Source organism: Cupressus sempervirens, chromosome 3 (assembly GCF_028749045.1).
Source record: "Cupressus sempervirens isolate cs-2001-9-10 chromosome 3, ASM2874904v1, whole genome shotgun sequence".
NCBI lineage: Eukaryota > Viridiplantae > Streptophyta > Pinopsida > Cupressales > Cupressaceae > Cupressus > Cupressus sempervirens.
Genome location: NC_143120.1, coordinates 482,759,418 through 482,776,888, shown reverse-complemented (window position 1 = coordinate 482,776,888; position 17,471 = coordinate 482,759,418).

Sequence of the window (17,471 nt, the reverse complement as noted above, 5' to 3'; positions counted from 1 at the left end):
AAGATTATGACTTAGGTGAGGTACGCACAACACATCTTTGAAGTGTCCATCCCCTTTATCAATAGTGCCTTTCCCAATAACATTCATATAAGTATGATTTCCCACCAAGATAGGTGGAGTATGACAAGGATCAAATGATGAAAAGATAGACTATGAGGATGCCATATGATGAGAAGCCCCTGAATCTAGAAGCCATCTCCTTGAATCTTGACTTGAAGTAGCTACTAAGGTTTGACCTTTGCCCATATGATAATTTCCTTTATCAAAATCTAAATGTGAAGAAGAGAATGAAGTGGTCATTCTTGATGATAGACCAATTTGATTCTTCTTAAGAAGATTCTTGAGTTCATCTATCTCCTTATAACAATGATGTTCTTCATGTCCATTCTTCTTGCAATATGCACAAGTAGGAAACTCCTTGGATGATTTTTCCTTATTGTTAGAGTTGTCTTGTGGTGAGGAAGATTGTTGTGGAGGAAGATTGATGTGTAGAGGAAGATTGTTGTGTGTCATCTTGTGGCTTAGCCTTGCATTGCTTTTACTTCTTATTGGAACTTTTACCACCTTGATTCCCTTTATTAGCTACCAAGGCTTTGGGCTTGGAAGAATGGAGAATTCCCATACTAATTTTTTATGTTCTAAGACCAACATTCCTAAAAATGACTTGAATGAACGCTTAGTGAAAGAATTTCCCCTTGTTAACTTGTGAGTATTATAACTTGTAACAAAAGCTACATATTCAGGAGGAAGATGAGTCATCACATGTTTGATCAACTTTCCATCCTTGATGGGTTCACCACAATTCTTAAGTTGTGCCCTATACATGTCTACTTGGGTAGGATAATCTTTTATGGTGTCAAACTTCCTAGGATCCAATTTGAGAAGATTGTCCTCAATGGTGTAGGCCATATCTTCATCTACTATCCTATACAATGCTTCAAGTTTATCCCAAACTTCTATTGGATTGGTAATGTTTCTGATGTGATATTTGATAGGATTTAAGATATTCTTTAGCAAGGTTCCTAAGGCCATCTCTTTTTTTGATTCCTAGTCTTCTTTACAAGACTCATCAGCATCATCATTAGGTTTCTTTGCTACACCAGTTACATAACATAGTAAACCTTTTTCAACTAATGGTTCCTTTATCTTTTCTTTCCAAGTAGCATAATTATGTGGTGCCAATTTACAAGAACCCATAATGCAAAAGAAAGAGCACAATATCAAGGAGCTGAAAGAACACAAGACACACCCCCCCTTTTCACTCGATCAAAGAATGCCTACCCCCAAAAAAGATGTTTTGGCACTTCATATTTAGTGTGGGTACAATAAACACTTGCCAATTTTAGGCCAAAGTGAAACTTTGATTTTTTATGGTTACAACAAAAAATATGAAGCTATAACAGACTCGACAAGATAAGACACAAGACCTCTCAAGGATCTAATTAATTACAAGTGCCAAAATAGACCAAAAATGACCAAATTCTAAAAGTACTATGTTCACTCAAAATTACTCCAAATTGATATCGAATCTAGAAAGTAGACAAAAAATCATGCACTTTAAAAAAATAGCACCTAAATATGTGTCCATATGAGTCCGAATGAAGCCTTTGAAGTTGCAAAAATTGGGATTTGTGATTTTTTGAAATATTCAGGAACAAGAATTGCAGACAACCCACGACAATGTGTAGATCATGAAATTCTAGTCCAAAACTAAAAAATAAAGCTTGAAAAAGGAGTTTGTATGAGGGAGATATCATTGTTTGAAAATCACCTTTGTAATTATTTTTCTTGAATCGCCACCGTTGCACCTCCAAAAATTAAATGACTCTAGATTTCACCTCATATGTCTAATTTTGATGAAACACAAGTTGATTTAGGGGTTTTTGACCTTTTGAATGTGATTCCAACATATGATTTGCACTAGCAAGCTCTAATCTTGACCTACAAAAACAAATCTCTCCAATGGCTATGCAATAAAAGTCCTATGGCTCTGATACCAGATAAGAATTTGGTATAGCTCTTATACCATTTAAATTTTTTTCTAAGACAATAATTCAATGCCAAGATCAAAAAGCTCAGTAGATAGCATAAGAGAGACAAATGATGATCAAATGAGAATGAATATTAGATGATTGGATGAATACATCATAAAAGTGTCTTGTATATAAAGGCAACTAATATGTCTAGGAGTCATGCAAAGAGATAAGAAATAATTAAGCACATGTCCACCAAGAGTGGATTATCCTCCATTGTGCATGAATGTGCGTGCAACAATGAGAGGACAAGAATGCAATGATGTATCTCATAAAGAGATGTAGTAGACAACATGTGCTCAATTGGAGTGCAAACAACTATGTTGTCTACAAGATAACTCATATGAATATGAAAACTCCTAGGTGTCTACATGACAACTAATATGAAAATGTATTAACCTAAGTAAATATAAGTAAAGTGTAAATAGTAAATACTTATTTACAACAACAGAATGAGATGCAAAGATCAGAAAGGCATGATGACGAAATCCTAGATCTCCACATGATACATACATACATACATACATACATATAAATACATACATACACATACATATACACACACACATACATATACACACATACATACATATACATGTATGTATGTATATGTATGTATGCCTGTATATGTATGTATGTATGTATGTATACATAGAAATCTTTTTTAAAGTGCTTATTACATCTTAACACAACAGAAAATTGATCTAACTGCATACACATTCCAGAATCTAAATAATTAAACAATAAAACTCACTCAACCGGTGCTAAGTGACTTAGCTCAAGATCCTACACAAAAATAATGCATAATTAATGGGCAATGTGTGTGTGTGTGTGTGTGTAATGTGTAATGTATGTATGTAGGGGAAATAAAATGCCCATTAATAATGACATTAACTTTGCCAATAGATGCATGATTACATCCTTGGCTTCCATTGTTGGGCCAATGTATGAAGCCTTATATAAAACTATTCATTTTAAATTGGGGAATGTGCTTCATGCCTAACATTCAAGTGATGCATTTGCATATGCAATTTTATCACCTTCAAAAATTGTATTTGATCTTGCTACCTAGGATCAACTGATTGTTTGTTTTATTGTACCTAATCTAATGATAGTTCTACAAGACTTTGTAATCAACCCAACTAATCAACAACTAGACCAATTTAACTAGGTTATGGCTTGGGCATGTGCTATTCCCATTTATCATATGGTTGCAATGTTGGAGGCAACATTTTTTATTTGTGCAGGATATGGAAGAAGAGCAGTGGTGTTGGAAAACATGAAAATTTAATAATGCCAAGTCACCTTGAGGAACTTGTGTATGCTCTTGGCATACATGTCATCAAAAATGTTCATCATGACCTTTTTTGCTTCTACATGTTTTTGCATGGAGCCTTCACACACCTAGTGCTCACAAATGTCTACTTAGGAATGTATGTGAACCTACAATGCACTACTATGTGTTGAAATATGTAGAAAATCATATAATCCTTCATCACACAAGGTCTTTCACTCGGTGCACTCATTCATTAAGTGATAATAGATTTCGTAGGATCTTTTTCACCTTTAAATTAGTGAAATAAAAAAACATAACAATAGTATGAGAAAAATTAGATGCACAAAACTAAATAAATCAAGAAACTACAATGAATGACAAAGGCTATAAGCAGAATTAAATAGTAAATGTAGTTATAGAACTTGCAAGATCTAGTTTGAAGTCATAGTTTTTTTAACTTGAATGCCATCATTTCTTTCCACATTAATCACTTGTACAATTACACATGCACACGCACACACACACACACACACATTTTATTTAGAATGGATTTTTTTTTGGGAACCATATATGCTCACAACCTATATTCACAAAGTTATATAAGTATATCAGCTCATTCATTTTCAAACAGTAGGTTGTGCACTACTAAAATGTTTAAATTGAAAATAGAGTGAGCAAATATATGTAAAAAGAATACAACATGCTTCCAAATAATTGACAAGAAGACAATGACTATTAAAACATTTTGTTTGCCAAAGCATGGAAAAGTACAAAGTTTATTATTACACAAGCATAAATGTAAAATAATATCCACTATTGTTGGCTTGCAAAAAATTAAAGTTGCAACAAATGTATGATGTGACCACATGAAATAGATAATGCCAAAGAAGAACTAGAACTTAATGGATGTAGAGGCATTACCTACTACACGAGTACTGAAACTCATTCAAATTACAACCAAAGAAAGAAAGAAAGAAAGAAAAGTCACGTTAATCATTCTGATGAGCCTCTATCGGTAAAATATAGAAATATAGCTTAAGGATTTGTCCATGAAAAGATCTTACATTCAAACAGTTATGAGTAAGCTTGATTGCATTTCAAATTAATAAAAATTGATCTAGATTTAATGAGTAGAGAACAATTTAATTCACTCAAGATTCCAAAATATTATACATGAAAGTCATTTTAGATCCTATTACATGACAAAAGAAAATTAGATAGTGCACAACCATTTCATTTGTAATCAATAAGCAATAACCAAAATTCTAGGTGTGAAGTTTGACTATTCCCCCCTATATACAACTACTATGGTGATTGCAGACACCAAAATTCTGGGTGTGAAGTTTGACTATTCCTCCCTATATGCAACTTCTATGGTGATTGCAGACAACCTTAATTATCTAGAGAACAAAATTAATGGAACTAAATCTTATTTGAGATTGTTTGTCAAACACTACGCTTTTGTTGACTATGGTTAATGCAAATTCCAAAACTAATAAATTTCCTCACAGTGAAATGCAAATATTCTAAGTGTGAAAATCTTCATTGAACTAATATGACTTTCATATTCTAAAACTTCTACTATTTTACGTTATGAGATAGTGAAACTAAATAAAAAGGAACCTGGTTGAAGAATAAAACTAAAAAAATCCTTATAAATCAATTAGCTTGGAATTTTTTTTCTCACCAAAAATCATAAAATGTAAGAACAACTGTGCCAAAAAGAGCATCCCAACTTACTCCTTATATAGCTATGTTTAAAAGCTTGTGACAATAATCAATGGGTCTAAATAAACTAGTCAAGTTAATCTTGAAATACAAAGTTTAGCCTTCTATATTCAATAGCCACATACACTAGGTAATGTCATTGTGGTTTAGAGGTAATTTGTCATGTTTAGAGGTAATGTCAAGTAATTTGCATGGTTTTGAGGTAATGTCATTATGGTAGTGACAATAACTTTAGTGAAGAGTTGTGTGTAAGGATTTACTACCCTAAACCTATGCTACAAATTCCTAGAAGCCAAGGGACCGTAAACCTATGCTACATTTTCCAAGAGACATGAGAGAAGTTACTACTAGCTTTGGTACTCCATAATGTTTTGGATCATATGGTAATAAAACTAGAGGAAATCATTGATAAAGCAAACATATAATGAAGAGGAAACTTGAAAACTTGAATGCTGCAATGCTGAAATGAAAGCTACCAAGGATCAAACATCTATGTCAGAGTTACAACACAGTGTGAAGTTGATTTTAGTAATATATGAAAAAAAATTAAAAATGACATAAATCATTTTCAATTTTATGTTCACAACTCAAATTCTCTCCCATGGCCTGAGCTAAAACCCTCATTATTGCATCCAAAATTAAGGAATAAAATACAAATATGTCCCCAACATAGAATTGAAATGCAATTTTTTCGGATACCACTTAGTATTGTGTCGATAAATTCAAGAATTCTACTACCATGCAAATTAACTTACATTGAGTTAACATATAATGTCTTAAAATAGTTAAGTGCTACTTAACTATGTCTAAGGCGTCTACACATTGGAGGCATACTCCACCTACTAGGCTTCCTACATACCCATATTCACAGGATCAAAACCCTTGAACTACTCACTCTAAAGAATATGTAGTTATGGTTTCTAATTGTTTTGATGTAGCTATATTCATGTAATTGTTGGTGAACTTTACTCACCTAATATAACTCTTTGCCATCATACACCCACTCAGGCAAATCAAGCAATTTTCTATAATTAAAATACTATAATAGCCTGGTGCAACCTTTTTGTTGTAATTTACAATTAATGTAAGGTTAACCTATATACATCCTAACTCACTCCTTATATAGTTATGTTTAAAAGCTTGTGACAATACTTGTGGCCATGCTACCTGTTGATTGAGTTTTATTGTTTTTCTGTTGTGCCAAGATCTCTCTATTTACATACATACATACATACATGTATGTATGTATATATGTATATACATACATATATACATATATAGAGATCACAAGGGCATGACAACAAAATGAAACAATCACAAGGGCATGACAACGAAATCCTAGATCTCCACTGATCTCCACAATCCACAAGATCTCTATCTATATATACATACATACATATATATACACATACATAGATGCATACCTACATACATCTACATATGCAATTTTATCACCTTGAAAAACTGTATTTGATCGTGCTAGTTAAGAACAATACATGCATACATACATACATACATACATACATACATACACACACACACACAGACACATAAATATATACATACATACATATATATACACATACATATATTCATAGATACATACATCTGCATATGTAATTTTATCGCCTTGGAAAACTGTATTTGATCTTGCTAGCTAGAAACAACTGATTGTTCATTTTATTATACCTAATCTGATGATAGTTCTACAAGAATTTGTAATTAACCCAACTAATCAACAACTAGACTAATTTAACTAGGTTATGGCCTATTTCTTTCTAAAAATATCTACTATAATATATTTTTCTAAAATTTCTTGCAAACTCTGCCCATTTTTCCTAGTCTGCATTATTTTTGCGTAGGATCTTGAGCTAAGTTAGTTAGCATGGGTTGAGTGAGTTTTATTATTTTATTATTTGGATTCTAAAATATGGGCTTTGTTTTATCATTGACTTTGTTTAAATCCTGATTTTAGTGAAGTAACAAAGTGGTTTTTATGGTGGAAAGGACTATATAATGAAGAAAAAATTTGAAAACTTGAATGTTGAAATGCTGAAATGTTGAAATGAAAGCTATCGAGGATCAAACACCTATGGCAAAGTTACAACATAATGTGAAGTTGATTTTAGATATAAACAAAATAAAAATGATATAAATCATTCCTCATTTGTTTCGATTATGGAGAGCTAAGTGCAAATGAGGGTGGAGAGCTTTGAATAAGGGTGGAGAGCTCTGAACATTGGTGGAGATTTTACTGTTGTACCTTTGTGACCACTGCATTTTGTTATCATGCCCTTATGATCTCTTCATTTCATTGTCATGCCCTTGGTGGAGATAAGTGGAGATCTAGGATTTCATTTTCGTGCCCTTGTGATCTTTGCATTTTGTTGTCATGCCCTTGTGATCTCTACATTTTGTTGTCATGGCCTTGTGATCTTCATGCCCTTGCTCTATGTTTTCATTTTCGTGTCATGCCCTTATGATTTCTATGCCCTTTGCAACTCACTACAACATTTGGGGTCAAATTGCGATGACAATTTGCGATGGTGGTGTAATTTGTGGTGTTCGGGCCCAAATGTAGTAGTGCTTGCTCTGCAATTTTCTTCAAGGGGAGAAGAGGTACCTATGTAAATGTTCTTTTCTTTTCCTTCTAAACATGTACCTCTTTATATTTCCCCTAGCATGTGATTAGAGAAGCTTCTCTTTATGTATATGTATATGTATATAGACATACATACACACATACATCTGTGTGTATGTATGTATATATACACATATATATACATATGTATATAAATACATACATATACAAAGATCACAAAGGCACAAAAACAAGATCCAGAGATACATATATACATACATAAATCTGCATATGCAATTATATCACCTTGGAAAATTGTATTTTATATTTTCTTAATCATTGAGAGATAATATAATTTGTAAGTATAGATTTTTGCATACTTAGTTTGGTATGAATAGTTACGATTGAATTCATCTAAGAAGAGTGAGTCTACTCATGATGATAATGGCTCCATGTATTGGGTCTCTATAGGACAGAGACGTATAGAATATTAGATGTTGTTTATGGATATGGGATGATTCATTTGTGTGAATGGCTGATTAGGCAAGTTGCAAAAAATTAGGGTGTTATTTGCAAGTAGTTTCATTAATTAGATAAGGGAATCAACTTTAAAAGAGGGATGATCAAAATTGGCATGTCCATCCTTATAATAGATGCATCTATCTCATAATATAAAATGACCTCAAATGACAAGTGACAAATTATTAAATATACGAAAATTAGAAGAACATTCACCTATAATATTTTTGAAGGACAAAAATATAATAAAAATATAAATTGGTTGAAAAAGCCATGAGTTATGTGCCTCCACATTATGGCTATTCCACTGTCCAATAGTGGAAACTCTTCACATTAAATACAAAGATCTTAAAATTAAAAAAGATAACTACCAAAGATCTATATTTGTGTTTTAGTGATAAAAAATATATTGTCTAATTTTAAGAAAAATAATAGTCTTAAATGTATACGATTAAATAAAATAAACAAGAGTACTAGTTGTTGCTGTATAATTCTAGCATTATTGATTATGTTAAATGAAATGTTCAATAAAACAAGTATGAAGTAACATAAATGGATCAACTGCTCAATCCTATTATGACTTAATGTGAATGCATCTGATCATTGCCAAGAAAATATTATGCACAAGATCTTTACTCAATCACCAAGAAATAATGGAGGATGTGGAGAAGCGTTGGCTGCCGGCTGGGCTAGGGTTTATCCCCTAGCCTGTTCTTGGTGTTTGATCTTTACTATTTTTCTGTTCTGTTTGGATTGCTAGCTACTGGACATAACTTGCGTCGGTGTTTTTGGAAATCTTCTGCAGTCAATTTTGGATTGGGGTTTTATTGTTTGCATGGCAGGGCCTGGGATTTCTTCTCCGTTGGTGAGAACAGATGGTTCTTCTCCAACTATGCATGCAATGCGATCTGAATCGTTTTATTCAGGGGAGAGCTCCAAGTCAAAAAAAGTTAATGGTTTTTTTCCGCGTAGCCATGATCGCCCTGTTCTGGTTATTCCTCCAATGGTTGTAATGGAGGACATTGATTATTGGATCAAGCATGCTTTGATATGCAAATTTCTTGGAATCCGGATTTCCCTATCCGCTCTTGAGGCATGGATCCGTCGCTCTTGGCAGGTGGAAGGCGATATTGAGATTATGTTGGCAGGGAATAGTTATTTTTTTGTTGTATTCTCTTGCATGTCTGATCGTGATCGTGTTTTTGAAGGAGGCCCTTATTTCTACAACCATGTGGGGTTATTTGTCAAACCTTGGCATTCAGGTTTTAATTCTGCTGAGGATCTCCCTTCAACAGTGCCGGTTTGGGTTCGCTTGCCTTGTCTTCCCTTGGAATTTTGGCGTGAAGACATCCTTCGACAAATTGCTGCTTTGTTGGGGAAGCCGGCTGCGATCGCACATCAATCCATCGATAAAAAGGTTATTTCTTATGCTAGAATTTGTGTTGAAATTAATTTGAATAACCCATTACTAGATTCTTTGGAAATTTTTCTGGGGGATTCTTCTTGGGTGCAGCAGTTAGATTATGAATCCCTCCCTTTCCGTTGCCGGATTTGTCATGAGTATGGTCATTTACAGCGTCAGTGCCCCCGTAACTCGAGTTTCAAAGGAGTGGATGGTTCTATAGCTGGCAATGCTGGTGGTTTGGTAGATACGACAGGGAAAGGACAATCTCAAATGGTTAATACTACCAAGGGGATGAATCCGCAAGATGCTACAGGTAAGGGTAAGGCTCAAATGCAGGATAAGGATGGATTTACCCCTGTTCGCCCTCGAGTTAAGGGACGTGGTCAAAAGAGGCCTTTGAAAGAAAGATTATCTGATTCAGGTTTTAACCACTTTGAGGTGCTGGATAGTATGGTTCTAGAGGAGGGTATTCCTCCTCCTATCTCTTCTGATCCAGTTTGCCCAAATGAGAGATCTGTTCCTAATGATGCTTGTGGTGCATCTCAAGTTGTAGTATATCAGAACTGTGAGGTTCCTGTAGCTCCTGTGACAGAGGCTTTGGTGACTCCTGCAGTGTTGGAAGATAATGATGTTGTTTTGGCTGACTTGGTTAAGGATGTGCTACCATCAGGTAAGGGCAAGGGATCTCCTCTCCCCTTGGGGTTGCTGCCTCGACCCTTTAAGCGGGCTTCTTCTACTCCCCCTCTAAGGAGTGGGCGCAAAACAGATGAAGAGAAGATTAAACTCATAGGAGATATATTGATTGAGTCTAGTTCAGTAAAACCTTTGGATTCTCATTTTCCCAATTCTACCCAATGATGATTATTCTCTCATGGAATGTAAGGGGGTTGAATAGCATCCCTAGACAAAAGGCTATTCATAACTTGGTGGTTGATCATAGTCCTGATGTTTTTTGTATCCAAGAGACTAAGCTCTCTGTGGAGTCTATGGTCCAACATGCCTCTAGTTTTTGGTCTCGTGGCCAATGCCAGTGTGTTGGGGCAACAAGCAGTGCTGGTGGTTTAGCTATATTTTGGGATCCTAAAAAAATTTCTCCTCTTGGCTGGATGTCTTCTCGCTCATCTTTCTCTATGGTAGCTTCTGCTCTAGACTCAGGAGAGGTAATCATGGTTACTAATGTGTATGCACCTGTTGATCTTGTGGGAAAGGAGGAACTTTGGGAACATATTCAATATGTTAGAAATTGTCATCCTTATCATCCTTGGGTGTTAGCAGGGGACTTCAATTTAGTTTTAAGTCTGGAGGAGAAGCATGGTGGTTTGGCTAGATTAGGGCCTTCTTCTGCTCTTCTTCGGCAACACATATCTCTTTTGCATCTCTCTGATGTTAAGCCTTCTAATGGTCTCTATACCTGGAATAATCACAGGACTGGTGTTGCTGCTATCTCAGAACGTCTGGATAGATTTCTTGTTTCTTGCTTCTAGGTCAATGGCACCCTTACTATCTCTTCAGAAATCGTTGATTGGAGGGGTTCAGATCATTGGCCAATCAAATTTTCCGCTATCGGGGCTTATGTTTTGAAGCATCCTCCTTTTAAGTTCCAGTTGATGTGGCTTCGTGACTCCTCTCTTCATGATTTCATTTTTTGTTGGTGGAAAGATGGTGCTCCTGCATATGGTACTGCAATGTTCTCATTTTCTAAAAGGCTTCAATATGTTAAAAGGCAGCTCAAGATATGGAATAGGGAATGCTTTGGGAACCTTCACTTTATGAAGAGGCTTGCTCAAGAAGATCTTGATGTCATCACAAGGGAGATTAGAGATCGAGGTTTCTCAGAGGATCTTGGCAAGGCTGAATCCCTTGCTTCTAGAGCTCTAGAAGAATGGGAACTTCGAGAGGAAATTTTTTGGAAGCAAAAGGCTAGAGTTGATTGGCTCCAGGAAGGTGATCGAAACACTGCCTTTTTCCATAAAACAATGCAATCTCGCCAGAATCAGAGCACTATCTCTTCTTTGGTTAATTCTCAAGGTATCCAACTGAATTCCTTGCCAGCTTTGTTCCAGGAGGCTATTTCGTACTTCTCTACCCTCTTCTCTGAGGACTCTCCTCCTGCTGATAATGAAGAAAATATTATTTTGTCCTGTATTCCTTCCCTTATCACTCAGGAAATGAATGATTATCTCATGCGTCCTATCTCTTTGGAAGAGCTGGAGGAGGTGGTCTTTGGAATGCCTAAGGGGAAGGCTCCTGGTCCTGATGGCTTTCCAGTTGAATTCTTTTAGGAATTTTGGGACATCATTAATCATGATTTGTTGGAGGTGGTTAAAGAATCCTATGCTAGCAAGTAGATGCTTTGAGCTTTGAACTCTACATTCTTGACTCTTATTCCTAAGAGAGAGGGTGCTAATCAATTGGATTTTTTTAGACCAATTGCCTTATGTAATGTGGTTTACAAAGTTATTACTAAGTTGATTGCTGAGAGACTGAAAAGGTGGCTTCCCATTATTATCTCAGAAGAACAAGGTGGTTTTGTTGTTGGCAGACAAATTTTGGATGGGGTGGTTATTGCTACTGAGGCTATTCACTCTATGGCTACTTCAAGGGAGAGAGCCATGTTTGTTAAGCTAGATATGGCTAAGGCCTATGATAGAGTTAAATGGAGCTTCCTAAGGAGTATTCTTCTTTCTTTTGGATTTAGCTCTGACTGGGTGAGTTGGATTATGAGTTGTGTTATTTCTGCCTCTTTTTCTATTCTTATTAATGGTCAACCTTCTCAACTATTTGGTGCTTCTAGAGGCCTCTGCTAGGGTGACCCTCTCTCCCCATATCTATTCATCATCATGGCTGAAGGCTTGGGAATATTCATTAAGCATCAGGTGTCCCAGAATTCTATTCAAGGCTGGCGGTGGGGTAATGGCTTACCTTCTCTTTCCCATCTTCAATTTGTTGATGATTCTGCTCTTGCCGGTCTTGCTAGGATCAAGGAAGCTGAAGCCTTTCGACATGCTTTGGACGTTTATTTGCCAGCTTCAGGCCAAAAAGTTAATGACCACAAATCTTTCATTTACTTTTTTAACACTCCTGATTCTGTTCAGCACAGGATTGTTGGTATCCTACGGTTTCAGATAGGTTCACTTCCTTTGACTTATCTTGGCATTCCTATTGCTGTTTCCAGGCAGCCACGTCTCTTCTGGCAAAATTTGATTACCAAGCTTCAGGATAAGGTAAATCATTAGACTCATAGATGGCTTTCTATTGCTGCCCGAGTTACTCTTCTTGAAGCTGTTATCCAAGCTCTTCCTACTTATAGAAGCATGGTTCACGCTGCACCTATTTACTTTCTCAAGGATTTTGATGCTCTTTCTCGACAATTCCTTTGGAGTGGTAATTTGTGTAGTACTAAATGGAGCTTGGTTAATTGGGCAACTGTTTGTAGGCCTAAAAAGGAGGGTGGTCTTGGTCTTCGATTTGCTCTATTGAGTAGTCAAGCTTTGGCTGCTAAACTTTATTGGCGATGGTGCTCTGGACAACATCAACTTTGGGCTCGTATTATCACTCATAAATATTTTCATGGTGCTGATCCTTGCTCTGTTTCTGCACTTCCTCTTGAAGGTCATGGCTCAATGGTTTGGCATACTTTGAAGACAGGTGCGATGTTGGTGAAGAGGGGTCTGTTCTGGATATGTAAAGGAGGTTCTCAGGCTTTGTTTTGGTCTGATGCTTGGGATGGATTCCCTTCCATTTTATCCATATACCCTCATCTTCAGCCTCTTTGTGACTCTTTTCTTGTCATTGGATGGGATAAAGTGGCTCATTACAAGACTCCTTATCAATTGGGACCTGTTGTTGGTTATAGATGGAAGCATTCTTCTGATTGGCCTCTTGGAGGTATAGACATGGATCGTCAAGAGCTTTCTCAAATTTTGGCCTCTAGAGAGTGTTCTTCTTTGCTTGGTCCAGATGTTTTGGCTTGGGGTGGTACCTTGTTTGATAAATATCATGTCTAAGTTGGGTATCAAGAGATAACTCGACAATTATTTGGGGATGCTGAGGTCCCTTGGTGGAAGCAAGTTTGGAATAAAGTTTCTTGGTCCAAGTGCAATTTTTTCATGTGGCTAGTGGCTCACAACCATTGTCTTACCTGGGATAATCTTTGTAAACGTAGATTTCAGGGCCCCTCTTATTGTGTTTTGTGTGGTAATGGAGAGGAGTCTGTCTCCCATTTGTTCTTCCATTGCTCCTATTCTACTCAGATATGGCACCTTTGGTGGAGCGCTTGGGGTTGCTCTTGTTGGCATGCTTCCTCTTTGCCTGAGTTCTGGGTCCGCTTGGGTAGTGCTCCCTCTAAGTCTTCTTCTCTCCATGCTGCTTGGATTGCTGGCCCATCTTTCATGCTTTGGCATATCTAGTTAGAGAGGAATCATTCCATATTCCAAGATGTTCGGCTTGGTGTTTTGCATCTTTGGTAGAAAATATCACATTCTCTTCAGGAAACTATTCTTGTGAAGTGTGAGCTTGATGGGGGTATGGATCCGGTTGATCTTGCTATCTGTAATCGCCTCAATTTTCATCTGCAGGATGGGGTTGCAGCTCATAGGTTTCCTTCTATGTCCAGGCAGCTTCACCATCACAGGAAGGGTCGGGTTAACCGGGATGGGCACTGGACTCCTCCTCCCTGTGGAGTTCTGAAAATTAACACTGATGGTTCTTCCTGTGGGAATCCTGGTCCGGCTGGTATTGGCGGAGTGGCTCGTTGTAGTTCTGGAGATGTTAAATTTTTCTTCTTAGTTCATAAGGGTGATTATACTAACAATCTCATGGAAGCTCAGGCTATTTTATATGCTGTGGAACAATGTTGTTTGCGGGGATGGAGTAAGATTATTTGTGAGTCTGATTCCTAGGTGGTGGTGAACATGCTTTCTTCGCAAGAGCTTGAGGATGTTAGTTGGCAGCTGGCCACTGTTGTTAAGCGGATTCTTTTCTTCTCTTCCTCTTTTCAGTTCATTAGGTTCACGTATATTCCTCGTGAATGGAATAGAACTACTGATTGTTTAGCCAAATGGGCTTCTAGTCATGATCTGGGTTGGAATATTAGGGATAGGAGGCAACTGTCCTTTGAGATGGTGCAAGAATTTGATGATCTTGTTGCTCAGGATCGAGCTCCTTGTTGAGCTCTCCTTATTGTATTCCTTTCTGTCTTAATAAATTTTTACCCCTCTTTTTGCAATCACCAAGAAATAATATAATCTATAAATACAGATTTCTGCATATTGATTTACATACATACATACACATATGCATACAATCATCATAATCAGTTATCATTGAATTTGACCAAAGCTATTATATATGAACAAGAGATACATGTTTAGAAAGAAAAGAAAAGAACATTTACATAGGTACCTCTTCTCCCCTTGAAGAAAATCATAGACCAAGGGGATATAGATTACAATGGAATGACAACAAAATCTTAGATCTCTACTGATCTCCACCAACATTTAGAGATCTCCACCCTCATTCGGAGCTTCCCACCCTCTTTCGTGCACAACTCTCCATAATCAATCAAAATAAATGGGGAATGATTAATGTTGTGTTTTCTTTTCATTTTTGTTTATAATCCATAATCCACAATCCACAAGATCTCTCTCTCTCTATATATATATATACATACATGCATACATAAATACATACATATACATACATATACATACATACATACATACATGCATACATACATGCATATACATACATATATACATGCATACATATATACATACATACATGAAAACAACAATGCACTTTCTAAGAGTTTACAATTGTTCAACAAAATTAATGATTTACAAGAAAATGTATTTGAAGAACTATTAGCTCAGAGGCAAGAATAGTGTTGAAACAATACAAAAAGTGCTTGACATGAGAGGTCCACAAGTGAGGGTGTTGACCAATCTTGAAAACTTGAATGCTGAAATGAAAGCTATTAATGATCAAACACCTATATGCTAGAGTTACAACACACTATGAAGTTGATTTTAGATAAGGTAGAGGCAGACATTCAAAAGTTTGATAATCAAAATTTAAGGCATGAGATAAAAGGAGAAGAAGCGGATTTAGAAAGAGAATGAGAAGGAGCGGCTTTAGAAAGAGATTGTATGACATCAACAACAACTAGACAACATAGAGGATACTATGGGAGCCATTGGCTAGAATCCAGGAAAGTGTTGTGGTAGGTACTATGACATTGGAATCACTTGCAAGTGTCTTTGAGAATTTACAGTTCAAATATCAAATACTTATAAGATTGTTTCAAGTATTGCTACAGTCTCCTTGCGATGATCCCAAGTATCAAATGCTTATAAGAGTGTTTCAAGGTTGGGAACCATTTCATCATCCTTTGCAAGGTTTAGAGGTAATGTCATTGTGGTAGAGGCTTCTGAAAGGGAATGAGCCTCGTGATTATGACTAGTTTCTTTCTCAAAATATCTGCTATGATATGTTTTTTTGTAAAATTTTTTGCGAACTCTGCCCATTTTTCCTTGTCTACATTATTTTAGTGGAGGATCTTGATGTAAGTCACTTAGCATAGGTTGAGTGAGTTTTATTTTATTATTATTTAGATTTTGGAATATATATGTAACTGGATCAATTTTTCTGTTGTTTAGCTAATATGTAAGAAGCGCCTTAAAAAAGATATCTAGATATACATGTTCAAGAGGAGATATAAATAGATACCTATTTAGAAGGAAAAGAAACCAACATTTACATACCCTTGAATAAAATCACAAAGCTAGGGCATGGAAACAAAATCATAGAGCAAGGGCACAACACATCAATGAAATTGCAGAGAAAGGGCACAACATGACAACAAAATCATAGAGCAAGGGCATGACACCAAAATCATAGAGAAAGGGCATGGCAATGAAACACAATGATCACAAGGGAATGGAAACTAAATCATAGAGCAAGGACACAACAATGAAATGCAAAGATATATCATAGGAAAAAAATTCACTAAAAACATATGCATAATCATGAGGCTCATTCCCTTGCAGATGTCATAACCTAGTTAAATACACACACACACACACACACACACACACACACACACACACACACACACACACGTCAACCTAGCTAATCAACAACTAGACCCATTTAACTGGTTATGACTTGTTTTTTTCTAAAAATATCTGCTATAATATGTTTTTGTAAAATTTCTTGCAAACTTGACCCATTTTTCATTGTCTGCATTATTTTTGTGCAGGATCTTGAAGTAAGTCACTTAACATGGGTTGAGTGATTTTTATTGTTTTATTATTTGGATTCTGGAATATGTATGTAGTTGGATCATATATGTAATAAGAACCTTGAAAAAGATCTCTCTGAATATATAAAGAGATACATGTTTAATTAGAAAGAAATATAAAGAAATACATGTTTACAAGGAAAAGAAAATAACATTTACATATGTACTCCTCACCCTTGAAGAAAATCGTAGAGCTAGGGCATGTAGATCACAAGGGAATAACATGGCAATGAAATTGTAGAGCAAGGGCACGACATGACAGTGAAATTGTAAAGAAAGGGCACAACACAACACTTAAATTGTAGAGCAAGGGCACAACAACAAAATGTAGAGATCTTGAGGGCACAACAACCAAATGCACTGATCAGAAGGGCACCATGAAAATGTTCATACCTTTCCACCTCTTGCACACACGACTCTCTCCTAAATCAAAACAAATGGAAATGATTGTTATGTTTTTTTTTTCTTTTTTTGTTTTATGCTCATGAGGGCATTGCAATTACGATGCCAACATTAGCACTACGATGTTGTCAAGGACAACTATAAAAAATAAAATGAAAATGACCACAAATTACATTGTCGTTGCAAATTATGACGTGTAGTGTGCTCTCTTAAGGGGACTTCTT